The 27,337-nt window shown below is 46.5% G+C and overlaps 1 long non-coding RNA gene across 1 annotated transcript; it reads right to left on the reverse strand.

Moving 5' to 3' along the window:
• Nucleotides 1-22,415: 22,415 nt before the first annotated feature.
• On the reverse strand, nucleotides 22,416-24,548 carry LOC110122653 (uncharacterized). Its single transcript, XR_011489775.1, has 3 exons — nucleotides 24,501-24,548; nucleotides 23,527-23,731; nucleotides 22,416-22,890 (listed from the first exon to the last, which is right to left on the reverse strand). It is a non-coding gene; the product is annotated as an uncharacterized lncRNA (long non-coding RNA).
• Nucleotides 24,549-27,337: the final 2,789 nt, after the last annotated feature.

The following is a 27,337-nucleotide window of genomic DNA, read 5'->3' on the forward strand; positions in this document are numbered from 1 at the left end:
TGTCTCCGGCCACTGCACAGCCAGGACTGGAGCCCAGAACTCTGCGCCTGTGTCTGGACCTCCTCTTCCTTCTCTCCCCGGCATCCAGAGAGGGTCTGTTTGGAAAACAGAGCTCCTGTGGGTCAGTAGCTGCCTCCCACCTTCTCTACCTGCAAAGAGAAGCTGCCTTGTTTGACGTTAATTGACAAGGGAGGAGAGAGGCTACAAAAGAAGGGGAAGAAAGCTTATTGGCAAAAGAATAAGTGGTTTTAGTGCCTTCACCACATCCTTGGATGTAGGGGGCTCGGTCCCTAGCTGCTGCTTCCCACCACTTTTCTTCCAGAACTGGGATATGAAGCCCACTCAGTCACTCAACAGATTGAGGAGACAGGGGGCCTTTTGACTCAGCAGGGAGGGATGGGGGCGAGGCCTGCCTAGACCAAGAAGCACCCCCCTTTGTCCTGGGCCACCCCGAGTTCCCATCAGGTGGCATCACAAGGCCCTACTCCACCGTGGCCTCAATAATACTTGTGCTCCTGGGTTAACGTCATTGCCGCCGCAGGCTGGCATGAACAGTCGCAAACGGGTCCCTTTACAGGGATTGCCTTGCATAATGAGAGGCTGTGGCCTGCTTCCGGCACGCAGAGAAGCCCTTTGGAAGAAGGCAAAGGCAGTGGGGGAGAAGACAGGAGGAGGATAAACAAGAACCAATTAAACCCTCAGTTCGAGCAGAGTAAATGAATTTGACTTTAGGTGATCAAGAGGGAGAAAACTTCTAATTAGACACACGGCAACCCTGGGGCTGAGCACGCTCGTGACCGCCCTCATGCCCGCCTCTCGTCACTTTTTAGATAAATGTTAAGGATTAGAATGAGATGTAATTAGAATCCGTCAATCCCGTACACTGGCTCCTGGTGGGGTTGATGTCTGCTCATCTCCTTTCTCTTCTGTCTGGAGCGCCCAACCCCCCTTCTCTCTTCTGAGTTCTGATTGGCTCCTGTTAGAGCCAATCCCTTTTTTTTTCTTTTTAAAATTAATTAATTTTAATTAGAGGCTAATTACTTTACAATATTGTAGTGGATTTTGCCATACATTGACACGAATCAGCCTTGGGTGTACAAGTGTCCCCCACCCTGAACCCCCCTCCCCTCCCTCCCCAGCCAATCACTTCTGAGCTGGAGGAACCCTCAGGCCAGAAAACCAGCTCTCAAAGACCAAGAGAGGGTAGGGATCCAGGGATAAATACTTGGACCCGGCAAATTGGCCAGCGGTTGCAGACCAGAGGCACTTGGACAAAGTCTGTCCCACAGGTGAGTTTAAAGAATTTGAAATGTATTTCTGGCACTGCCAAATCTGGATATTTCACAAAAATATTTGGATTTTTTTTTTTAAACATTGAGGATGTCAGTTCTGATGGTATTCCCACTTGGAGACAATTGACTCATGCTGAAGAGCGGCCACCCTTGGAGACAGGATACTGTTGCCCCAGCTCATGACATCTCCTCTCGGGCCAGATTTACTGGTCCGGATGGTCATTCACCCCTGAGGCATTTGAGTGGTCGGCCTTCTAATCTCAGTCTTCAATCTCTAGGTGATGGGAGAAGCCCATGGGTCCACCTGGAATCTCCCTGCCACTCGTGTTGAGCCCTCCGCCTGGAAAGCTCTTCCTCGGCCTCCATTCAAATGCCACGTCATCCAGGAAAGATGTCCTGTCTCCCCCAACAGGAGTTGGTCTGTCTCTGCTCTGGCTGTCAGAGTCCTGGTGTCTACCCCAAGATCACACCTCTTTGGTGTGTGATGGTGAATCCACTTGCCCCAATGGGCTGTGAGCTTCCTAAGAGCAGCAGCTGGTGCTGCTAAGTCGCTTCAGTGGTGCCCCACTCTGTGCGACCCCATAGACGGCAGCCCCCCAGGCTCCCCCGTCCCTGGGATTCTCCAGGCAAGAACACTGGAGTGGGGCACCATTGCCTTCTCCATCCCAAGAGCAGAGTCAGGCCTGATTTACTCTGTCTCACTTGAAATGCCCAGCACAGGGCCTAGTCCAGGGTAGACACCCAGTGAACATGGATTGAAGGAAACTGAACTGGTCCCTGGGTCAGGCAAACACCTTTGCCTCTTTCCCAGGTTCTATTTACACTTCATTACTCTCTTTTCCTCCTCCTTTTGCGGGCTTCGAGCTTGCTGGCTGGAGATCATTTACAGAAAGATCTTTGGGAATTAACACATCCCTGTGGCCAGGGAATTCAGCTTGCAATTGAGAATGAAGAGATGCTGTGCTTAACACAGTGGAAGATGTGTTAATGGTGGACTTGCTGGCATTGGACAGTGGATAGGTCTGTGGGGGAGAGCCTTTTCAACGGCGAGTAGTACCAAGTGACATCTACAGTCCGGGATTTTAATTGGTCTACTTCCCTTACTGGGCTCTGACCTCGTGTCACAGGGCAATTCACTTGACCTCTCTGAACTTCAGTGTCCTCCTAGGAAAAATGACGGTAACAATACTGTAGTATAAGTGCCTGATAATGAGCTTTTTCTTTTCTTTTTTCATTGTAAGTGCTTGACCTTAAGCTTTCCATGGCCGAGGCATCCATTTCAAAGATACCCGTCTTGATAAACACATTGCCAGCTAAACAGCTAAATATACAGAGCCAAGCATGAAGCTCCCCTTTGGAAAAGCCCTGGGTGACCCAGATGATTGATTGCTGGGGTGACCCTACTTTTCCATTCCCATGTGTTAATTCCTGTTCTTATGTTTTCCAGTCACCGATAAAGAGCGAACCTGCAAAATCCATCCTCAACCCCAGGTCCTCTTTCTCTCTCTCTCTCCCTGTGACCTTACCCTGTGGCCCTGGGCGTGTTGTGTAGCCTCCAGGGGTTGCAAGTAATAAACCTTGGTTTTTTTCCCCAAATTCCCTGATGGTGGTTCCTGAGCTTCATCTTACAATTATAATAAGAACCACAAGGGCCCATCCAGTTGCAACACTGGTTCCAGTTGGGGAAATTGCTGTGGGGATCCCCACAAGTAGTCTGGGCCCAGGTGAGGGTCCCCAGGCATTTCTAGCTGCTAGCATCTCTTAATGGTGGGCCAAGACTCTTCACATTTCTTTTATTTTTTTTGGTGCACATTTCTTAAACAGTGAAAGTTTCCAAATGACCCAGCAATTCCATTCCATCCAAGAGAACTGAAAACATAGATCACACAAAGATTTGTGCATGAATGTTCATGGCAGTGTTATTCATTATTCACACAGTCAAAACTAAAAACATGCATGTCCATCAGCTCATGGATGGATAAGCAAAATGTGGCCTATCCATACAACAGAATGCTATTCAGCCTTGAAACAATCTACTGATATGTATGAGAACAGAGATGAACCTCAAAACCATTATGTTATTTGGAAGAAACCAAACATAAGAGACCTATTGTGTGATTCTGTTTGTAAAGACTGTCTAGAAAAAAAACCAACCTATAGAGGCAGAAAGTAGGCTGGCGCAGGCAGAGGGTAGAACAAGGATTAACATAAATGGGTACGATGGGTCTTCGGGGGGTGATGAAAATGTTCTAAAACTTAGGTAAGGTTACTAAAAACCCTTTCATTGTAAACTTGACATAGGTAGATTATAGGATATGTAAAATATTCCTCCATAAAGTTGTGAAAATCACCTTCTGCACCCAGTGGGGGTGAAACTCAAATGAGATGGCGTGTCCAGCCCAGTTCTTGGCCCGTCCCAGGGGCTTTGTGAATGTCAGTTCTGCATTTTTCCTTCTTTAAAGCTGTCTTTGACTCAGGACCGTTTCAGTGACCAGGGGAAAACACTTTGTGATTTCTGGTTGCCATCTCAGGCGTTACCTTAAGGATGCTCGGCCTCACCCCTCCAGGATCTGTTGGCCTCCAAGTCCCTTCAGTCCGTCCTCGTTGATGGCCTTGCACTTGCCCCTGCCAGTGGCTTCCTCCACCCATGACACTTATCACCTCTTTCCTTGCCCATGGTGACAGCCTCTGGCCAGGCCTCCTTCCCCCCGACCCCTTATTTTAAATTACAGATTTATTTATTTAGTGGCTGCTCTGGGTCTTCATTGCTGCATAGGGCTTTCTCCTGTTGTGGTGCGAGGGCTTCTTGTTGTGAAGCCTGAACTTAGTTGCTCCACCGCAAGTGGCACGTGGGATCTTAGTTCCCGGACCAGGGATCGAACCCGTGTCCCCTGCACTGGCAGGCGGATTCTTCACCACTGGACCACCAGGGAAGTCACCAGGCCTCCTTCTTGCCATAGGATTCTCATTAGTCTGATGCAAGCTGCCAGGCTGCTTTTCAAGAGCCCTGAGCTCACAGACCTTCCCTGTCTCCCTAGCTCCTGAAGCAGAAAACCAAAGCCATCCGTCTGCAGGCTCTGCATCTGGTTTCCTCCCAGTCTCTGATTTCACTTTCTTTTGCTGCACCTTCAAATGGCTTTCTCCCTGGCCCGGACCTGGCTCCCCGTGTCCCCTCTCTGCCCCTTTGCCCAGGCCATTCTTCCTGCCTTCCCACTGCCCTGGTCCCCAAGACCACACCCACCCACCCCTGAGCACCAGCCACCAGCCACACTCAATTGGGCGGAAGAAGGGGGTTGGGAGCCAGGCAGACCCAGCTGATTCTTGACCTGGCTTGCCACCCAGCAGCCAGGATGCCTAAATGCCCTGAGTCTCTGCTCCCTCATCTGTGAAATGTGTCTGATGTTAATATGCCACATATAGAGCTGGTTTGTGTCTTTCTTCTCACCAGATTGTGATGTCAGAGGGCAGGGATCATGAACGTCATACCTCCCTGTTTCTATTCAGGATGTCGGCTCCTAGGGCCCTAGAACAGTCTGGCACAAGGCTGTCTTAACAACTTGTCTGTGAATGAATGAATATCTTGGTTGTTTTTTTCCTTAGTCCCTAGTAGGTGTTTTGTAAATACCTCTTCCTCCCTCCTGCCTGCCATTCTCCCAACAAGAATTTCATGGGTGTCTAACATGTGCTGGGTGTTGGGCTGTGGGGTTCAGACTTCCTCTCTCAGCTCTGTCCTTGCCTCGCCCCGACCTCCTGGCTCTGCTCCCCTCCAGGCTTGCCTCTGATGCTTGGGACTTGGTCTCTTTGGTGTTAGACTCCTGACTTCCAAGTGTAGTGACAGATGGATGTAGTCACTCACTCATTCATTCATTCAAATCATATTTCCTGGGGCCCCACTTTTGTGCCAGGCATGTTCTAGGCTGGAGACACAACAGACAGCACAGATATCCCTGCCATCATGAACTGTTTTCCAGTGGGAGAGAAAGATGACACAGTCGTAATAATAACTAACTAAGCAAGCCGTCTTTTGGAGTGTCTGCTGGCAACGAATGCCACCGAGAAAATCAAGCAGGCAAGTGGGTGGTGGTGACAGTTTTGAAGCAGGTGTCAAGACAGACCTCACAGAGAAGATGACATTGGAACAGATGCTTGAAGGAGGAGCTGTGCTAACCCCTGGGGGCCGAGTGGTCCAGATAGAGGGAAGAACCAGCGCAAAGGCCCTGAGGCAGGAGACTGCCGTGTGGGGGGTGGGGGCAGGGGTGGAAGTGGTACAGGGTGGTGATGGAGGCCAGTCAGAGGTCATGGTTAAGACCTGAACTTTTGTTCTCGATGGAGGGAAAGCCAGTGGAGTGAGATGATCAGACTGACCTTTTCAAAGGATTCCCCTGACCATTGTGCTGAGAACAGATCGCGGTAGTAACAGCAGTTAACATGCGTCAAGAACTTGCTTTGTTATCAAGGCACAACTCTGAGTCTTTTACCCGTTTCAGCTCATGTAATCGTCAGAGCATCACGAGGTGGGTACTGTTAGCCCCATTTTAGAGAGGGGGTTAAGTGAGGCTCAGAAAAGCAAGTTCCCCAAGTTCACACAGCCTGTAAGTGACAGAGCTGGGTTTGAACCCAGACAGCGGTCCAGCCCTGAACTCGGGGCTCACTCCTGCTCTGCACTGCTTCTCAGGGGGGTAAAGGCACTTCACAGCTGTGTGATCTTGGGCAAGTTACCTAACCTCTCTGTGTCCTGGGATCCTCATCCATATACCACCCTTCACTCAGTCGTGTCCCACTCTTTGTGACCCCATGGACTGTAGCCTGCCAGGCTCCTCCACCCATAGGATTTTCCAGGCAGGAATACTGGAGTGGCTTGCTATTGCCTTTTCCAGGGGATCCTCTCAACCCAGGGATCGAACCCAGGTCTCTCGCACTGCAGGCAGACTCTTTACTGTCTGAACCACCAGAGAAGCTACTATACCAACCTTAGAGGTTGGCAAGATAAGGCAAGGTCCTGTGGGTAGCATTCTTTGCGTAGTGGGGTAGGATTCCCTTGTGAGCCTGGCTGTTCGGCTTGATTGTCACCTCCCCCCATCCCTGCCGCCCTCAACTGCCCCTCCTGTCCCCGGCAACGTATGAGATGACCCTTGAGGATGGGGTCTCACAGTGGGATCTTGGCCCACTCCTGCTTTTTCCCTGGGTCTCAGTTTGCCCTTCTGGAGGGAGGAGGGGCCCATGTGTTATGGCTGAGATGCTGCCCATCTCTGCGATTTCCTGATGGCCCTTGGTAACCTTTGCCTACCCTCCCCACCGGCCTGCCCCCATCCCTGAAGCTCTGCCTCAGGACCCCCGAGAAAGTAGAGTACACAGGAAAAATAAAAACCTGGCCAAGCCCCCAGCCCTGACTCAAGTCCTTGTGACTGGGAAGGTGGCCAGGCCTTCTTATGGTCAGAGATGTTTAAACTCTTTGCACGTAGGGGCTCCACCGAGAGAGCTGCCTGCAGGGTCGGGTCGGGAGCAGCTGCACTGCTCTGGCCGCCGCAGACCCCCAGGGGCCTGAAGCAGATGGCTTCAGTCAGATTCAAATTATCCACCCGCTCAGAGCTCCAGACAGGCGTTCACCAGTCGTGGGCTGTCTTCCTTATCCTGGAGAGGGAGCACGGGAAGGAAGGAGGGGGTGAGCAAGCCCACCCATGGAGTGGGAAGGCCCGTGGGCTGGGGGATGTTCCAGGAACTGACCCCAAGGAATGTGTTTGTGTTTGGGAAAAGGGGCCTAGCTTTTGAGTCAGTGCTGTTCTAGTCTGGACTCTGCTGCTTCCCAAAGAGGTTGCTCTTTGGGTCTCTGTTTAGCTGTCTGTGAAATGGGTACCTGTTCCTCCCAGGAGGAAGGGGTGGTTCTGAGAGAAAGGCCTGGGGCACAGTTGATGGGAAAGATCATGCCCTGCTGAGCACATCCTTCCATCCCGGCACTGGCCATGCTGGTTTATGACTGGGAGTTCCACGTGTGTCTCCCAGTAGCCTGGGGGCTGGAGCTGTGTTTGATTCACTCAGTGTCCCCACTGCCCTGCACACAGTGTGGTATGTAGTTGGTACTCCAGACTTCTTTGCTGAAATGAATAAATGATGGTGGGAATTCACCACTGAATATTTATTTTTCTTTCCTTTTTGGTTGCTGTCAGGGCTGTTCTTTGGCAGAATTGAGATTAATGCAGTTTGTTTCAGAGCCCTGCCCATTTTATTCTCACGTTCTTTTCTCTCTTCTTTTGGTATCTTCTATCCTCTTCTATCATCAGTCAGCTGTCATGCAGAAAATGATCATGTGTCTAATTTATACTAAAGTGAAAATGACTGATAGGACAATCTATCATTCTTTCATTTCTGTAATAGCCAATCCCTGATTCAGAGGGATGAGACTTAATGGCCAAAGGGAGGCAGTTCAGTGCTCCTTTCCAGCCTCATCTCCTGGTACACATTTGTTGGCTCCTCTCCTTCTCCCTATCTTGTGCATTTCCGGTCCTACCAAATGAGCTAGCCCAGTGGCTCACTGGGATGTCAGAGATGATCCTGGCTACCCAGAACAGGATAGAGCAGATGGTCCCCAGCTTCTGCTTGAAATACCCCTAAACAGAAAGGACGAGTGGCAGAAAGCTCACTACCTTTAAGGCAACCCATTGCATCGCTCTGACTAATGTTGAAACTTTTCTCCATTGGTCTACTTTGCCCTTGTCTGGCTTCTGGAGCAAGAGTCAAGTGGAGTAAGTTTATCTCCTTTTATATGAGTCTTTCCCTTAAATAGAGACCTCTAGACTTGCTGTTTCCTTAATACACCCTGAATATACCTTCCTCCCACCTAAGCTTTGCTCTTTCTCTCTCTGTGCCTTCTGCCTTCCGAGGTCACTTTCCAGTGTGAAGTCTTAGCTTGCTCTTGGTTGGTTCATTTCTCGGGCAAATATGATGGACAACACCTGAACCTAATGGCTCTGTGATTCTTTTCCAGCTCAAGTTCTCAGAAGTCCTTTGAGGAAGGTCTGGAAAGTTCTGTCAGCATTAGCGAAATAACAGTGAGGAGCCTGGTGGGCTGCAGTCCATGGGGTCACAAGAGAGTCGGACACGATTTAGTGAGTACACAATAACAACAACAGCAACAATATATTGTGTGCACACTACATGCCATATGCTATTAGGAGGAGCTTCTTAAGTATTGCCTAACAAAATCTTCACAGAAATGCCTCAAAATAGAACTTACCATTATCCCCACTTAGAGATGGGAAAACTGAGGCACAGGGATGTTCTGTAATGTCCCCAAGATCCAATAACTGAGAGCAAGAGAGGCAGGATTTGAACCTACATCCTCTGACTTCATAGACCACACTCTGACCACTGAGATCTGCTAAACATTTGACCTGCCACATATACACACACCACACAGACCACCCATACATCACACACCACACACCTGTGCTTCCCTCAAGCTTATTTTCAGTTCCTGGTGTTCAAATGTTCTTCTCATCTTTACTGAGCGGTTTCATTCTTTAACACTCACATGTCACATCTTCCAGAACCCCCTCTTCCGTGAGCTGCCCCAGAGTCCTCTGAGCGCCCAGCTCACAGCCCCTACACCTTATCCCAAAATTGGTTCCTCACAGGTGGGGAGCCTTGTCTGGTTCCTTTTTATTCCCCAAGACTAGAACAGGGGCTGACACGTCTTGTGTCCTTAATCTGTCAGTCCTGTCTGACTCTTTGCGACCCCACGGACTGTAGCCCGCCAGGCTCCTCTGTCCTTGGGATTCTCCAGGCAAGAACACTGGAGCCATGCCCTCCTCCAGGGGATCTTCCCAACCCAGGGATCAAACCCAGGTCTCCTGCATCGCAGGCGGATTCTTCTGGCCTGAGCCACCAGGGAAGCCCTGACACATTTTAGGTGCTCAATAAATGTTTGTTGAATTTAACTGAGTCCACTTGCCACAGAATGTGGGAAATACTACTAATACCCCAAACCTTTGTTTTCTCATCTGCAAATGAGAGCAATAACAGCTGCCCTCTCCTGCCCTGTGAGGGTGTGGTGGCGCTCCTACACGGGGTCCCACGCAGGGAGGTCTTCTGTAATGTACACAGCCCGCACATGCGGAGCATGTCGTGGGGTTGATGGTGACTCTTCAAGGCAGGTACTCTCTCCAGGCGCGAGCGCCTTTAGCTCTCCGAGCCTCAGTTTCCTCATGTGTAGCTCTGCCAGATGCACAGGGGTGTTGCGGATCAAAGCGGCATTATACAGTGTGAGCCCACGGATGGAAGAATGGGCTGAGTTCCATTTACAGAGCAGGGGACGGTAACTTGCTTGGCGTGAATGGAACAGCTAGCCCTAAGCAGAGGCGTTTTATGCCTTCTCTTTCGAGCTGATGAAGAACAAAGAATAAAACAGAAAGCAAGACAGGAAAAGAATCCATCCCTTTGCGGGCCCAGCATTCCCAAGCAAAGATGCATGCGTGTGTGCATGCGTACACACGCACACACACATGACAAAGGCTGGGGAAATTCTGGGAGATCAGGAAGTTCACTCCAGCCAGAGAAATCTCAGTGGGGACCTCATGGCCAGATAGGAGGAGCCCTGAAGACTTTTGATGCCAAAAGTGCCTGAAGGTGCAGAACTGAAGCATCCTGGTTTGTCTGAGCTGGAAGAGACACTCATGCCCTCAAGCTCAGAAAGGCCAGGCTACCGCTGCTACCTGACACATCCCTTCCTCCCTGACGCATCACCACCACCCTCGGAGTTGTTCCTGATATTTATTGGGTGGAACAGCCTTTCATTTTACATATATAGCCAAAGGAATAAGGCACTCTTCCAAGTGCTTTATAAGTGTCAGCTCATTTAATCCTCAAAACAATCCAATGAAGCCCTGCTATTATCATCCTCGTTTTACAGGTGAGGTAACTGAGGCCCAGAAGTTTGCAGAGCTGATGATTCTAACCGAGATTCCAGAACAAAGGGTGGCTGCCTGCTCCAAACACAGAAGGAATGGACGACCGGGCTGTAGACCCTGCCAGCTGGAGCGAGGGAAGCTGTGCCTTGGAGGCTTTCACCACGCTGGGATGGGCTCAGGGCTCAGTGTGGGACCTGTGTAGACCTAGCTTCCCAGGCTAGAATGGGGGACCCCACCATGTTATGATTCTGGGACCAGCCACGGCAATGAAGAGGGCAAAGGTCCTCATGGGAGGTCTCCGTTGCCTGAGACAGCTGGGTATCTGGAGATCACACAGGCTCGAGGCCCCGAGCTCCTCTCACCACACTGCCTCCCAAGCCCCCGGGGCCCCGACACACTTGGTTCCCCAGTCAGGATTGGTCTTTCTCCCCCAGAGCCCCCACCTCTCAGCCCTCTGCCCCCACTCCAACCATTTCCAACACACCTTTCCCATCTCAACTAAACCTTGCTCTCCGCCAGTGCTTTTCAGCCCCCAGACTAATGTGTTGTACATTCTAAGTCTCCAAGATGCCTCTCATAGCTCTTTATTTCACCTATAATTAAGTGATTCATCATGTAGTTGAAATTTTAAAAATTGCTTTATTGGTCTGCCTATGTTTAAAGTGTAAAACTTGATACATTTTGACATACATTTTCGCTCATTAAACCAACACTGTAATCAACATAATGAGCATACCTGTTGTCCCTTAAAAGGCTACCTCATGACCCTCTGTGATTCCTCCCTCCCAACCCTTCCCCCATCTGGTCAACAATGGATCTGCCTTCTGGTTTGTATATTCTAGAATTTTCTAAAATAACTGGATGATCCTAGAGTATAAACATGTTTTATCCTGTCGTGTACACACTTTCACTCAGCATAATGATTTTGAGATTCATCCACACTGTTGAGTGTATCAGTGATTCTGTTTTTTAGCGACTGAACAATAAGCATTCCATTATCTGGAAGTATTATCATTTGTATATCCATTTATCTGTTGATGGTTGCCAGGGTTGATTCCAAGTTTGGGCTATTACAAATAAAGCTTCAATTAAGGTTTGTGTATAGGTCTTTGTATGAACATAAGCTTTAATTTCTCTTGAGTAAGTACCTAGGATGCAATGGCTGGATCATATAATTGGTACATGCTTAACATTTTACCTAGCTGCCAAACTCTTTGCCGAAGTGGCTGTACCATTTTACACTCCTGCCCGCAGCGAATGAGAGGCTTAGTCCAGCTACTTCCTTAGCAGGTGTCAGGATAGGCGGTCTCTTGGGTTGTAGCCATTTGAATAAGGGTGTGGTGGTATTTCACTGTGATTTTAATTTTCATTTCCCTAATGACTTACTGATGTTGAGCATCTTTTCATTTGCCTGTATACATCCGTATATCTTTGGTGAGATGTCTGTTCAAAGGTTTTACCCACTATTATTATTTTTTAAATTGGGTTGCTGTAGTTATGATTTTAAGATCTTTCTCTATTATGAGAGTGAAAGGTCTATGAGGGTGGGGGCCATGTCTGCTCTGATCAAGATCCCAGATGGGAAAGAAAAAAAAGATTACAGATGGGGCTTTAAGGCACAGCGCAGTGCCCAGGATAGTCAGCAGTCAATAAATGTTCCATAAGTTTTGAATGAATTAGTAAATGAATGAATGAAAGAAGGACATTTCTGTGTGTGGCTGGAATGGACCAGAGGTCCCTGGAGCGAGGTCGGGAGAACCAGTGAGAGCCTGAGGAGAGGGGACAGGTTGGGTCAGCAGAGAGGGGGAGAAGCAGAAGATGAAAGGATAGGATGAGCCCGTGGAGACCGAGGGTGGGTCCTGGTGAGGCCCCTTTCACACCTGACTTTGGATCCTCCAGGATGGTGAGAAGTTGTTATGCAGAGCTAATTCTGCCTAAAGTGTCAAGAACTTCCAGGGCCACTGCAGGTCTCAGCCTCCCCCTCTCCGTCACATCCATACTCCAGTAGCCAGGAGCATTGTCCCAAATGAGTGGCTGACTTGCTAGCGGGGGAAAGGGCAGACCTGATGAAAGACTCATGGGGAGACTTTAGGGCTGAATTCAGTCCCAGCTGTGTGCCCTACCCAGATTGAACAGTCCCAGACTTTAAACATGAAATAGTGTTGCCTCGAGGGCTGAACTGACCCCATAACCATGAGACTGAAGCCATAACCAGCTTCCTGCAAGACGAGACTGGAGCCCACAGGGGAAATTTTCCAAGTAGTCTCAACACCGAGGTCCCTTTCCCACCTCTTCACTTCCCCTTGGCAGAGGAGTTCTCATACACATGAAAGACATCACGTCTAGACTTTTAGAGTTGTTTCCCAGTGAGGTTATGCATCAGTCACTGGGCTGTGGGTATGTGGCAAAAGCTTTAGTTAGTGAAAGGCAAGTTTACAATAGGCCACGAGTTCTGTAACCCTGCTTGGCTATCTTCTTCATTTTTAATATCTGCTGGGTCTCAACAGGAGGATGGCTTGAAGGTTCAGGGCCAGTCCCCTGGGGCTCAGGGTTGGAGAACAAGGTCTTCATCATCTCCTGGCCCCCAGCATGGACCCCACAGTCCTCTCCCCAAGCCCCAGTTCTGATCACCCAGGAAGCTTTAGAAAAGCAGATTTGTGCTCAGAGACCCTAGGAGAGCTCAGCCATCCAGAAGCCTGCATGGCCTTGGTGATCACCTCAAATTCCAGGAAGATCCCCAGGAGAAAGAAATGGCAATCCATTTCAGGATTCTTGCCTGGAGAATCCCATGGACAGAGTAAGTTTGTGGGCTACAGTCCAAAGGGTCACAAAGAGTCAGACATGACTGAGTGACTAACATTTTCACTTTTACAGGGTTGAAGCAGTAAATTACACCATGTTGAAGAAATTAAGAGGGAGCTTAATAAATGTGATGGTCATTAGTGCTATTTTCTAGATATTTCTAGCTCTCTGTTTTCTGGGGATATGGTAGGATTGTACTTCCCGGGCCCCTTGCTGTTGGCTAAAGTCATGTGACTATTCTGACCAATGGATTGGGAGCTGAAGTGATGTGGGTCACCCCCAGGCTAGGGCATTTAGTTGTAGATCTAAGGCCTTCCAGAACATTCTTTCCCTCTGCCATTGCAACCAGCAATATGGGAGATGATGACTGCCTCATTAGTCTGGGTTCCTAAGTGAGAAGGACATGGGCAGATACAGAAAAAACTAATCCTGTAGGGCATCTCCTATGCTACAAGTCAGTTACATGAAATATCTCAATTAATCTGTACAAAACTTCCAGGAAGAAGAGGGTGGAGTCATCACTGGTATGGTCATGGCTGTCATTTTCCAGATGGGGAGACTGAAACTGGAGAGGAAATTAGTCCATCTGACATCTCCCAACTGAGACAGAATTTGAACACAGGCCTTTGATGGAAAAATCCATGCTTTTCCCAATACATGGCACTGTCTGAATTGCCCAATAATCACATAGTGATTTCTGCTACCTGCTTCTGGGGTTGAGCTCTTTGGGGCTGGAGCCAGAGAGTGAGGAGACCCTAAGATTCTGGATGCAACCAGTCTATTTATGGATGCTTCCTCCCTTCATCCATCCTTGTCCATTCAGACAGCTAGTATTTACTGAGTATTTATTATCAGGCCTGTTTGTCATGGCAGGAACTCCTGACCAAGCCTGGGCCAAGAATGGGGAGAAGAGCCATGAATCCATGAAAGGCGGGGCAGAGAAGCAGGGGGCCCTGTTATTAAGGACAGAGGCTCTGCCATGGATGGGGCTGACATGGAGTGATGGAGCTCAGGGCAAACAGCAGCAATAATGATAGCAGTAACCATCGTCTACTGGGCACCAACTATGAGAGGCTAAGGGTGCTTCCCATAAAGCATACTTCCAGCCCACAACTAACCTCTGACATCACCCTTGTGAGCCACATGTTACAAATAAGCAAACTACAACTCAGAGAATTGAAGTATGAATAATTTGTTGAAGGTTACATGACCAGTGATTAGTAGGGTCAGGATCTGAACCCTTATCTATCTGTTCCAAAGCCAGTGATCGTAGCCCATAATATACTCTGTTTCTCCTTTTGTACTGACGATGGGTGTCCATTCACTGACCCTGCATGTTACAGAAGCATTCCCTTCCTCCAAGTGGAGATAAGCCCAGCTTGACAAGTGGAGGTCTGTTTTTCATTTTGTGAAGGACAGGTGAGAACAGTCATGAAGTGAGTCCATAGTCACTCACTCATAGTCAGCGGGAGTTCAAGAGATGGCAATTGAGGGGTCACTCGCTTATGAGCATCAAGTAGTAAGTCGCAGAGCCAGAGGATATTCAGGCCTATCTGACTCTAAAGCAGATGACACCCTTTTATCTGTTGGGACTCTCCATCTACCTTTGACCCACGTGTTCCTTCTGCCATTCAATCACTATTCACTGAGAATCTACCATGAGCAGGGTGGTGGTGCTGGTTTAGTCACTAAGATGTGTCCAACTCTTGCGACCCCATGGACTGTAGCCCGCCAGCCTCCTCTATCCATGGGATTCTCCAGGCAAGAATACTGGAGTGGGTTGCTATTTCCTTCTCCAGGGGGTCTTCCCAACCCAGGAATTGAACCTGGGTCTCCTGCACTGCAGGCAGATTCTTGACCAACTGAGCTACAAGGGAACAGGGTACCATGCTCATGCCTAGGACACGATGAATCACTTTTCTCCATGTCTCTCTTACCATGTCTCTCTCCTCTGGCTGTTCTATTGTTTATGGTTTTTGGCTTGTACCATGTGGCATGTAGGACCTTAGTTCCCCAACCAGGGATCAAACCCACGTCTCCTGCATTGGAACCGTGGAGTCTTAACCATTGGACTGCCAGGAAAGTCCCTATGCCCTATGCCCTTATTTTTGTGGCTTGTGCTGAATTTCCATTGGCTTGGTTGGCATATGCATGACACTGCTGACTCATTTTGAGAGTAACTACCAAGGTTCAAAGATATTTTTCACTGTGTTCCCCTGCTGAGATGCATCCCCCCTCCAGCCCCTGCCCTGTATTGATCACCAACTATATGATACGACTATAAAAGCCTCTTGACCTCACCTCTTACTCCAGCCACAGTTGCAGTGACCAGTCTCATGCAGACTTTGTCTGGCTTTGTGCAGGTATAATCAGAAAGTACTGCCCTCAAGCCTTGGCACATGGCTCTCCCTTCCCGTCCTGAGACCTCTCCATTGTTCCTTTTGGAGAGGCCTCCGGGATTCCTCTGATTAATGATCAGCTTCAAGTGTGGAGGAGCTCATGCCTGTGGCGCCACCCTGGATCGATGGGAGTCGGAGGCTGACAGATGATGCCTCCTCGCACAATTCTGAGATACATTTCATAAGGCCCCTCAGAGGGTCATCTTCATGATGCATCCTTTCTCTGTCTCTGACTTTCTCTGTCTCATTTCATTCTTCCTGTTCTATTTTTGGATCCCTGGGTTGTTCAGTTGCTAAGTCATGGCCCACGCTCTGTGACCCCATGGACTGTAGCACACCAGGCTTCCCTGTCTTTTACTCTCTCCTGGAGTTTGCTCAAATTCATGTCCACTGAGTCGATGATGCCATCCAACCATCTCATCCTCTGTCACTCCTTCTCCTTTTACCTTCAGTCTTTCCCAGCATCAGGGTCTTTTCCAGTGGGTCGGTTCTTCACATCAGGTGGCCAAAGTATTGGATCCCTGGGACCACTTCCCAAATAAACTACCTGCACATGCCTTTTTTTTGGGCTCTGCTTTAGGGGAACCCAGGCAAAGATGTGTGTGTGTTCAGTCGTGTGCAGCTCTTTGCGACCCCATGGACTCCTCTGTCCAGGCTCCTCTGTCCTTGAAAATTTCCAGGCAAGAATACTGGAGTGGGTTGCCATTTTCCTTCTCTCTAGGGGAGCTTCCTGACCCAGGGATCCAACCCATGTCTCTTGTGTCTCCTGCATTGGCAGGCAGATTCTTTACCACTAGCATCACCTGGGAAGCCAAAGGCAAAGATAACCCAGTCTTTTTGAAACTTAGACAGTGTGTCTTTAAATGGAAGAATAAGACTTTGCATTTATCCAGATTATGTGAAATCTAAATCTCAAACAGTCTGGTATCTGAACTAAGGCAGAGGGGTCAGATCAGAGGATCTGAGGGCTAAAGTTGCCAGGAGGTTTTATTTCCTGAATGAGGAGGGAGGGTCACTAAGAGAGGCTCTGGAGGCTTCTGGAAGCCTTTAGAATTTTGCTGATTCTTTCTTTTCAGGCTTAATCCGAAAATTTAAAAAATATGTTTATATTAATGAGCTTCTTGCTTTGCTTGTTCCTTCCCAGGTCTCTGAACTTGAGGAAACAACAATCCAGAGATTTTGTTTTTTCAGCAGAGTTATAAAAAGGACAGAGGGATGGCAGCCAGGCAGGAGGCCAGGACAGATGACGGGAGAAGATGCTACCAATAGAGAAGGAAATAAAGAGGCACAACACGTCAGAGTGTGGAGAGGAGCACGGATCACCTGGGGCGGTACTGGGAGACCTGGCTTCTCTTTGTAGCTAGGAGGCCGTAACCCAGAAGACGATCCAGCCACTGCAAGGGGCAGGGAGCAAGCAGGTCTGGTGGCCAGAGGGAGAAAGAGGCTAGCTGGGTGCAAAAACAGGGGGCCAGGTGGGGGGTCCTGCTGGGGTGGAGGTTCTGGGCCATGAGACCCTCCTCCCCTGCTTCATGCTCCACAGCGAGGAAGGAGGAACACTGAAGGTCAGTTCTGCTGATGCAAACCCCAAAGAAAGGGTTTCCGGTCTGACAAATACAATCATAGACAAACACGGCAAATCCTTCTTGATCGGCAAATGGATGGAAACTGGGAGCAGGTGAACATGAGGATGCAGAAACAGCACTAGCTTGAGTCTTATTATGCCTCTTATGGGTACAGGTTAGCCTATCTGGGTCTCAGTTTGTTATTTAGTTGCTAAGTCATGTCCTAGTCTTTTGCAACCTCATGGACTGTTGCTTGCCAGGCTCCTCTGTCCCTGGGATTTCCCAGACAAGAGTACTAGAGTGGGTTGGCATTTCCTTTCCTAGGGGATCTTCTCCATCCAGGGATCGATCCTGTGTATCCTGCATTGGCAGGCAGATTCTTTACCACTGAGCCACCTGGGAAGCCCTGGGTCTCAGTTTGTTAACTTGCAAAATAGGAATGGTATTGTCCACCTCACAGGTCTGCTGGGAGGCAGGATGGTTAATTTGATGTGTCAATTTGGTTAGACTGTGATACTGACATTTGATCAAATACCAGTCTAGACATTGCTGTGAAGATATTCTTTTAAGAACAGATTAGCATTTAAATCAGTGGACTCTGAGAAAAGCAGATTCTTCCCACAATGTGAGTGAGCCTCATCCAATCAGTCAGAAGCCTTAATTGAGAAAGACTGACCTCCTCCAAAAAAGAGGGGATTCTGCCAGCAAACTGCTTTTGGACTTGAGTTGTAACACCAGCTCTTCCCTAGATCCCCGGGTCTCTAGCCTGCCATCCTGTGTCTCAGAGTTTGTGCTTACCAGCCTCCACAGTTGTGTGAGCCAATTCCTTAAAATTGATTCTCTCCCCTCACCCACCCCACACACATTCTATTCGTTCTGTTTTTCTGAAGAATCCTCATACAGGAGAGCTAAATGATAAAAATATAATGGCAGATGCCAGACCCAGAAAAGTACATCCTGTGATTCCATTTATATAAAATTAGAGAAAAGGCAAATCTAAGCTATAGTGGAAGGAAAGTTATGACCAACCTAGACAGCATATTAAAAAGCAGAGACATTACTTTGCCAACAAAGGTCCATCTAGTCAAGGCTATGGTTTTTCCAGTAGTCATGTATGGATGTGATAGTCAGACTATAAAGAAGGCTGAGCGCTGAAGAACTGATGCTTTTGAACTGTGGTGTTGGAGAAGACTCTTGAGAGTCCCTTGGACTGCAAGGAGATCCAACCAGTCCATCCTAAAGGAGATCAGCCCTGGGTGTTCAATGGAAGGACTGATGTTGAAGGTGAAACTCCAATACTTTGGCCACCTGATGCAAAGAGCTGACTCATTTGAAAAGACTGATGCTGGGAAAGATTGAGGGCAGGAGGAGAAGCGGATGACAAGAGGATGAGATGGTTGGGTGGCATCACTGACTCAATGGACATGAGTTTGGGTAGGCTCTGGGAGTTGGTGATGGACAGGGCGGCCTGGCATGCTGCAGTTTATGGGGTCGCAAAGAGTTGGACATGATTGAGCAACTGAACTGAACTGAACTGAAGCTATAGTGACTGAAAGTAGACCTTTCAGGACTGGAGTTGGGAAAATGGACTGCAGATGGTCACAGGCAAATTGTGGGGATGGTGGAATGAGATGTGAGCATGTGTATTTGTTAAAACTTATTGAATTGTATCATTAAAAATGAAGGTAATTGATCCTGGGACAACTGGATATCCTCATGCAAAGGAATGAAATTGAATCTTTCCCTCACATTATACACAAAAATTAGCTCAAAATGAATCATAAGCCTAAATATAATAGCCAAAACTGTAAAACTCATAGAAGAAAATACAGTGTATATTTGTGACATAGGGGTGACCAATCCTTACAAAACGTGATAACTACAGCACAAAATAAAAAAGAAAAAAAATAGGTAAACAAGACTTTTTCACAATTAAAAGCTCCAAAGAATGCTATCAAGAAAGTGAAAGGACAGCCAATAGGATGGGAGAACATATTTGCAAGCTGTGTATCTGATAAAGGACTTATACACTTTGAATGTGGAAAGAACCACTGCAACTTAATGATGAAGAGACAAATAATCCAACCAAAAAATGGGCAAAGGATCTCAATAGACATGTCTCCAAAGATAGACAAAGGGCCAATAAGCACACGAAAAGATATACAACATCATTAACCATGGGACTGTGTGCTGTGTGTTAAGTTGCTTCAGTCATGTCCGACTCTTTGTGATCCTATAGACTGTAGCCCGCCAGACTCCTTTGTCCATGGATTCTCCAGGCAAGAATACTGGAGTGGGTTGCCATGCCCTCCTCCAGGGATCTTCCCAATCTAGGGATCGAACCCAAGTCTCTTATGTCTCCTGCATTGGCAGACGGGTTCTTTACCACTAGAACCACCTGGGAGCCCAACCATGGGATTAGGGAAATGTAAATCAAAAGCACAATCAGATGCCACCTCATACCCACTAGGATGAGTATAATTTAAAAGACTCATAATAATAAGTGTTGGTGAGGATGTGGAGAAATTGGAATATTCCTGCATTTCTGGTGGGACAGTGAAGCAATTCAACTGTTTTGGAAAGTTGTTTGGCAGTTCCTAAAAGGTTAAACATAGGGGTTAATGTATAACATAACAATTCTCCCTCTAGGTTTATACCCGAGACTTTGAAACACATATGTCCATACAAAAACACACACACAAGTTTGTAACAGCTTTATTCATAATAACCAAAATGTGGAAACAACTCAAAGAATGAATGACAAAATAGACATGGTACAGCTATACAATGGAGTATTCTTTGCCAGTAAAGAATGAAGTACTGATACATGCTACAAAATAGATGGACCTTAAAACACATGCCAAGTGAGGGAAGGCAGACAAATGTTACATATTATGTTATTCCATGTATATGCCCAGAGCAGGCAAACCTATGGAAGCAAGAAGCAGGTTAGTGGTTGTCTAGGTATGAGAAGAGGGCCTTGGAAGAAGTGGGGAGTGACTGCTAATCTGGGTGGGCTTTGTGGAGAAAGGGAGCAATGAAATGTCCTAAAATTGATTGTGGTGATGATCGTACAACTATATAAATACACTGAAAAACACTGGATTGTACACTTTAAATGAGTGAATGGTACAGTGCAGTATGTAAATTATGTCTCAATAAAGCTGTTTTTAAAAAGTGCATTTTCCCTGCTGATTGGTGATACACATTTCCATTTACCTGTTGGCTATTTGTATGTCTTCTTTGAAAAAACATGTTCAGTTTCTCTGTCCCTTTTTAAATGGATTGCTGTGTCTACTGATTTGTATGTGTTCTTTACATATCAATATATTGGATATTAGGTCTTCCTGGATATTAGGTGACGCTAGTGGTAAAGGACCCACTTGCCAATGCAGGAGACATAAGAGACATGGGTTCGATCCCTGGGTTGGGGAGATCGCCCTGGAAGAGGGCATGGCAACGGTGCTTGCCTGGAGAATCCCATGGACAGAGGAGCCTGGGAGGCTACAGTCCATGGAGTTGCACGGAGCCAGACATGACGGAAGCCACGGAGCATGCATGCATATTGGGTACTAGGCCCTTATCAGAATTTGTAAATTTTTCTTCTATTCCATAGACTGCTTTTTAACTTTGTTGATGGTTTCCTTTGCTGCGCAGAAGCTTTTTAACTTGATATAGTCCCACTTTGTTTATTTTTGCTTTAATTGCATTTGTTTTTGGTATCAAATCCAAAAAATTATTGTCAAGACTGATGTCAAGGAGCTTATTCCCTATGTTTTCTTCTGGAATTTTTATGGTGTTAGGTCTTAGACTTAAGTCTTTCATCCATTTGAAGTTAATTTTTGGGTGTGTGGCATAAAACAGGATTTCAGCTTCTTTTACATGTGGACATCTGGTTTTCCCAGCACTGTGGTATATTCTTTTCTTCTTTGTCATAAATATTGACCACATATAAATAAACTGCCTGGGTTTCTTTCTGGGCTGTCTATTCTGTTTCATTGATTTATGTGTCTCATTTTCTGACAATACCATACTTCTTTTTTGATTACTATAGCTTCAGAATATACTTTGAAATCAACAGTGTGATGCTTCCAGCTTTGTTCTTTTTTCTCAAAGTTGCTTTGGTTATTTGAGATCTTTTGTGATTCCATGCAAATTTTAGAGTTTTTTCCTATTTCTGTGAAAAAATGCCATTAGAATTTTGATAAAATTGCATTTAATCTGTAGATTGCTCCCACTAATCATCAAGGAAATGCACATGAAAATCACAATGAGATATTGCTTTTCCTCTATTAGGATGGCTGTCACCAAAAAGACAAGAGGTAGCACATATATTTGAGGACGTGGAGAAAAGGGAACCCTTGTGCACTGTTGCTGAGAATAGAAATTGGTGTAGCCCCTGTGGGTGGAAAACAGTATGGAGGTTCCCCAAAAAACTAGAAATAAGACTACCCTATGATGGAATGATTCCACTTCTGGGTGTCTGTCCAAAGGAAATGAAAACAGGGTATTGAAGAGATATCTGTCCCCTGATGTCCACTGCAGCCGTATTCACAATAGCCATGATTTAGAAATAACCTAAAGTCTGTCAACAGATGAATGGATAAATAAAGTTTGGTGTATATATACATATACATATACATATATATATATATATATATATATATATGTATATACACACACACACACACACACACACACACACACAGTGGGATACTGTTCAGCCATGAGAAAGAAAGAAGTCCTATCATTTTCTACAATGTGAATGCATCTCAGTCTTTATGCTATTCAGCCAGACAAAGGTAAATGCTGCATGCTATCACTTACATGTGGAGTCTCCCTGAAAAAGAAGTCGGATTCAATGGAACAGAGCAGAACGGTGGTTGTCAGGGGCTGGGGGAAAGAGGGAGGGGGTAGGAAAAAGGCATAACTTTTAGTGATAAGATGAGATATGAGTTTATATCTTATAACATATATAAGTTGATATATAGCAATATAATAATATGATATAATATATATTATACATTATACAACATAATATGAGTTTAGTTATAAGATGAGTTATAAAGTTACAATAACTTTCAGTTACAAGATGAATAAGATCTGAGGATCTAATGTATATCATGGTGAATGTGGTTGATAACCCTGTATTGTATAATTAAAATTTGCTAAGTGAGAAGAACTTAAAAGGTCTATGTTCTCACCAAAAAGAGAAAAAAAAAAAGACAAATATGTGAGGTGATGGCTGTGATAATTAACTTGATGCAGAGAACCCTTTCACCAGGTATCCATATCAAAACACCATGTGCACTTTAAATATCTTCACAGTTTTATTTGTCAATTATACCTCAGCAAAGCCGAAAAAAAAATTAAAGAAAACATGAGTGAGTTCTGTTGTATACAAACTGGACCTCAGTCAAGGTGAGTGAAGATTCTCGTGTGTGTGTGTGTGTGTGTGTGTGTGTGTGTGTGTGTGGACACCATGTACTGTTGATCATCATCATTTTCAGATGAGGGAACAGAACACTGTAGCCCAGAGATGTTCAGTGTCTCGTGGCCTGTCCGAGGGACGCAGGTCCCCGCTGAGCCTTGCCCAAACGGCAAGTTTCTAGGTCAGCTGGCTTGGGTAACCGTGGCACCAGGGTTCTGGTACATGAATGATGGCAGCCGTCTGGGACACAAAGCTGCTGGGGTCGGGAGAGACCCCGGGACCGCTTGCAAGGGAGAGACCCGCAGAAGGCAGCTGTCTGGGGGCTGCTGAGAGCGCTGTGAGCCACGGGGAGCGTCCATGTGAAACTGCAGGGCTTGTGAGGGGAGGGTATGTGTTTCGGCTGTTATTATCAAGGCCAGACATGTGCCAGGCCCTGTAAGGAGACTTTCCTGAATAACGTCATCCAGGTCTGTACTCACAGCCCCCCGTGCCGCTGCTCTCCTGTATCGCAAGGGAGGTAACGAGGGTCAGGAGCTTTGTCCGAGGTCACTAGTCATACTGCCCGCCCGTCACTCCCAGGGCAAGAGCCAGGGCCGGAGATGATCCTTTTTCTCCTGGTGCCCAGAAGGCCTCCCACCCCTTGGCCTTCAATCCACTCGGGGCCATACCTCTCAGATATTACACATCCTTTGCCAGGCCCTTGGGAGGCGTTTCCACCCGAGATTTGTGTATAAAGGCTGTTCTCCCAGAGTCTCCAGGCCATCCAGGACAAGGGACTTGTCCTTTCACAGGATGGCCAGTGTCTTGGCCTGGGGTGATGCCAGCCCCAAAGGCCACGGGACCCATAGTGAGACCTGGATTAGAGTCCTGGCCCTGCTTCTGAGTTGCTGTGTGACTCATTCATTGGTCATCACTACCCCTCTCTTCTCCTTGGATTCACATTTCTAAAACAAGGATCAGACAGGGTGATTGAAGATCTCTGCAGCCTCTGATGCTGTGTGGGTCCCAAGCAAAGTCAGCCTAGGGGAAGGGATGCGGGGAGGGAAGGTCTGCACCCAACAGCCTGTCTGGTGGGTGAAGTCTCAGCAGAGGCAGAATGTGCTGATGAATTGAGCTATGTTGGCTATGTTAACTCACCTTGACCTTGGTGACAAGGCAGCGTTTGATTTTGTAAGCTTGAGTGTCCCTTGGTTGAGCCCCTGTGGGTGCAGCCTCCGAGGCCATCCAGGAAGAGGCGTCTGGTTGAAGGTGTTGCTCTCACTGGCTCCCAGCGGTCCAGGGAACGCTCGGCCTGGGGAGACTTCCGCCACGTTTTAGGACGTCAGCTCTTTCCTCCCGCTGTCTGCACAAAGCGGGTGGGATGTTGGAGGATCAGAGGAGATGAGACCCTTCATGAATGCCGTTGCCGCATGGCAGGGGCTCAGAGGCTGCCCTCGAACTTGTGCCTGTCTTAAACTCATGTTCCGGGGGTGAGTTCCGTGATACATTTCTCTCCAGAGTGAGGGAAGAGACTCCAGGCAGAGATATTTACAAGGCCAGAGAGGGACGGCGTTGGGGGGAAAAGAGGAGGAAAAAGAGTGAGAGAGAAAAAAGAGAGGATGAGAGACAGACAGAGAGGCTGTGTCTAAACTCTGAGGCATCTGGACGGAAGTCTTAGAGCAGAGAGACTGATGCAGGTGGGGTTGTGCAGGTCAGGGGAGGTTGAGAAGAATTCACTCCAGGTATGAACCCTGCCTTTACCTTTTCTGGTTGTCTTGGATAAAATGAAATCACTGGGGTTTTGTGAGGATTAAAATTTAAGGTATGTAATTTTCATATCAGTGCCTGGCATATGGATGGCACTCAATCAATGTTCCTTCTGGACACCCTTTATTGTGGTTTCTCTCTTTAGAGAGACTGCTTGCCCCTTTGGGGTCTAGGGCCTGGCACTCGGCCCAGAGACTGACCCATAAATGTCAACAGCTGAAAGAACTCAGTAGCAGGCAGTGTCCTCCCAGGAGCACCAGGCTGTGGATGCATAGGGCAGCTACTTCGGGTGCAAAGCTGGTTGAGGATCTTCAGCTCTTGCAAAGACCCTTGTATGTATCATCGCACCCATGTCTCTTTCTTACCTATGGTCCAGGCCTCTGTTAGCCCCTCTAGATGCCCTGCAGAGCCTCTGACTCTCTATTTGACTCCCTGAGCTGGCAGTCTAGTTACCACGGAAACCAGTGACTTCACATAGGACAAAGCACAGGGAAACTGTGTTAGACAGAAACTTGCAAACACGTTATGTAGCACAAAAAAAGAGTCTGGGAGACAGTGCAATAAAGGTTTCATTGCCACTTGTTTAAGGAAAAGAAAAAACCTCCACAGTCCCAAACCGAAAGGGGTTTCATTATCATACTTCTATTTTCTCTTTTAATTTCTTTTCTTATTGATGGCTTCCCCCCGCACCCCCCCACCCCCCCCACCCCCACCCCTTTCAGGCAGATCCTAGCAATCCACAGCCCAGGAGCATTGCTGAATACATCGCCAGCGCTGCAGTCTTAGTGTTCTTCTTACATGTCCTGTCATTTAAGCGTCTTCTTGCTCGGAGTCCTTGAAGCTTCCTGAGCATCCCTGATTGCACAGGTATCATCGACCCTGCTTTCCCTTCCTAATGTCAGGGCAAGGTAGAGTCAGAGAACAGCAGCATCCTCGTCACCTCTCCAAGAACTGTAGTCCTTGTGCTGATGGCAATCCCTCTTAGGCTTACTTGGTTTCTTAATTCTAAAATCCTTGGATGGTGGGAGACTTCTACTTTTAGCCAAGAGAGAGTAAGAGATTCAGAACTGCCCTCAGGTTGAACACATTAAAAAAAAAAAAAAACTGGACAAAATATATGAAACAACTGCTTTTCGAACATTGGACAGAAGATGATGTAGGACCGTGAACCTTGAGGGTAGGGAAACAAATGAGGTGAGCCCCTTGATAGCCCAGCAAAATGCTTGGAGGCACTTTTCAGGGAGCAGAACAAGAAGGAAGGAATCTGAATGGAGCCCAGCTGTTGTTGCTGACTAGAGGAGACAGAGATTGGAGTTTGTGGAAGCTGAAGCCATTACACTTCCAGGACTTAACGCAGAGAGCAAAACGTAGGAGGGAGTGGGGTGGGGGGAGGGGGAGAGAGGGAGCTGCAGCTGTCTATAGAGGTATGGCCCCAATATTTGGCAGAACACTGGTTTGTGAATGTGTGGGGTGAAACCCCATGCAGTTGGGATAAGTACCCCTGGAAAGCAGTAGGCAGAGAAATTCCCAGAGCTCAGAGAAGGCTGGGAATAGTTTATATCCCCACTCTCCAGAGTGGCTAGACCTCAAAATACATACAGCATCAGATAGAGTCTTCAGAAATACTTAATAATAGAACTAAATTAGCCTTAGACTAAACACTTCCTTGGACTCACCCCAACAAGGCTTTAAAAGCAAGACTCAGAAGGATCAAACTGATCTCAAATGCCTTAACTGCATGCCTCAATGTTCTTTAAAGAAATACAATAAAATCTAGCACCCCTAAACATAAAATTGACTATGTTCAACATCCAGTATGACCCATTGCCCCAGAGAAAAATTAACCAACTGAAACAGATCTGAAAATGACAAAGATAATGAAATTAGCACAAGTAGTGATGTTAAAACAGGTATTAAAATATGCTCCATTTATTCAAGAAGATAGAGGAAAACATGAATATAGGATGAGAAATGAAAAATACAAAAAGACACAAATGAAGCTTCTAAAGATAAAAAATGCAATATATGGATTAAAAAATACACTGAATGGAACTAAGAACAGGTTGGAAGCGGCAGAAGAAAAAAAATTAGTGAAATTGAAGATAAAGCAATACAAGCTTAAATATAGCACAAATTTGTAAAAGATTTAAGAAAGAGAAGCAGAGAGAGAGGGAGAGGGTACACTGGTGACCTATGGAAGGATATTAAACAGTCTAACTTTTGTGAATTAGAGACCCAGAGGAAGAGAGAAGAGTGGTGAAATAGAACACAAATAGCAAAGTGGTAGATTTAAATTCAAACACATTGGTAATTACACTAACTGTATATGGGCTAAATGACCCAATTAAATAGAGAGATGATCATTTTGTCAAAAAAAAAAAAAGTCAAGACTTGGTTTTATGCTGCCTTCAAAAAACTATTTTGAATATACTCAGATTAAAAGAAGAAGAGTGGGAAAAGATTGGGGTGAATCACACACACAAACATCACAAGAAAGTTGGAGCAAATATATCAATGTTAGACAAGGTAGACTTCAGAGCAAGGAATGTTAACAAGGCAGTTCATCAGGAGGACACAGTAATCCTGTATGTGCATATAAGAGAGTCTCAAAATACATGAAAATAAAATTGATAGAATTGAAAAGGGACAGAATAAAAGCTACATTTATAGCTAGAGATTTCAGTACTCTCAATTTAGCGACTAAACAATAACACTTAGTAATTGATAGAACAAGTAAACACAAAGTCAGCAAGAATATAGAAGATCTGAACAACACTATTAATATTGACTTAATTGACCTTCATAAAATACACCACCCAGCACCACCAGAACACACATTCCTTTCAACTGAGCATGGAATGCTCACCAAGATCAACCATATATTAGGTCATAACACAGGTCTCAGTACAATTAAGAAGATTTAGATCATGTAAAATATTCTCCCTGACCACATCTTCAAATGTTTTAAAATTCAGAAACACATTTCTAAATACTTCATGGATCAAAGAAGAAATCACAAGCAAATATAAAAATATTTAAAGCTGAATGGAAATGAAAATTTTCATTGATATTATGTCAGTATTTGTGGAATGTAGCTAAAGTAATGTGTAGAGTGACATATATAGCAATAAATGACTATGTTACAAAACACGAAAGATCTCAAATCAAAGATCTGAGCTTCCAACTTAAGAAGCTAGAAAAG

This window comes from Odocoileus virginianus, chromosome 10 (genome assembly GCF_023699985.2).
Source record: "Odocoileus virginianus isolate 20LAN1187 ecotype Illinois chromosome 10, Ovbor_1.2, whole genome shotgun sequence".
Taxonomy (NCBI): domain Eukaryota; kingdom Metazoa; phylum Chordata; class Mammalia; order Artiodactyla; family Cervidae; genus Odocoileus; species Odocoileus virginianus.